A 1,131-nucleotide genomic window follows, 5' to 3' on the forward strand; every position below is an offset into this window, starting at 1 on the left:
ACATCAAAGGAATTCTTTTGAAAAGGATTAAAAAGACAAACAGATGTATTGAAGTAATGGGGTAGGACCTTAAAAGGCGTGGAATAGCTACAGTTATCTGGAGAGGGGAGTATGTTAGACTCAATGTTTAAAGGTATAACTAGAGGCCATGAAGTTCATAATGCAAGACACAGCCAGCAGTCCTCTGCTAGGGAAGGATTAGAGTGGTTCAGGGCATCATGGGTGGCAGTAAGGATCTCCATGGTCTGAGGGTCTAAATAAGGCCTCTGGGTTTTGGTAGTAATAGTGGATGATAATGGAAGCGAGGCAGGAGAGACTCTCTTTGTTTTTGCAATGTAGTTTGAACATATTCTTCTTTAACTTGGTCTCTCTGGCCCCCTCCATCTGATATGTGGATCGGAGCTTGTTGTGGCCAACATGTCTTTTTTCCAGGTTCTACATAACAGCCCGCACTAAGAGCTTTAGAATTATATTTTTCTGATCCTATTACCTGAGTATTAAGGGTCCAATCCGAGCCCCCAGAGGCCGTTTTATAAAAAATGGCCGTGGAGTAAAAATACAGGGTGTTATTTCTATTACATTCAGTAAAGGAGGTATAACAGGATGAGTGCATAGCTTGAGTGAAGATACAATTATTGGGGTACTCACCATTAGCTGGTGGCGCAATAGGCTTGGGCTTAGACACACACTTCTAGCTCTGTTTGAGTTGCTGGGTATGCGTATCATGAATAGCAAGATATGCAGTCTTGTCTCCACAATCTACATATTGGGAATATTGACCGTTTGGTATGGTACCCTAATTGCCACCTCTACATTCACAAGGGGGGCCGTACCGAGTTAGCATAAACCTGGTAGCATTAAATGGCTGAAGGCCACCATCTATGTTCTTAAATAAATGTATAAAGATACAAGCCCACCAGAGACTCGGGTGAGTTATGGGCCACATGATGTGAAATTTGAGCTTAGCTCTTTATAAATTGTAATACCAACCAGCATCATGATGAAAATGCAGCAAACAACAAAGGTGATGACAACAAAAGTTGTCAGTATTTTCAATCTTGAGCAATTCGTGGAGCCGGCACCTGTGGATTTAAAAAGAAAAATTTTTCTTTCTCAAGGAGTCTTATCTTC

The sequence above is a fragment of the Nannospalax galili genome, unplaced genomic scaffold (assembly GCF_000622305.1).
Source record: "Nannospalax galili isolate Female #2095 unplaced genomic scaffold, S.galili_v1.0 scaffold581, whole genome shotgun sequence".
In the NCBI taxonomy this organism is placed as follows: Eukaryota; Metazoa; Chordata; class Mammalia; order Rodentia; family Spalacidae; genus Nannospalax; species Nannospalax galili.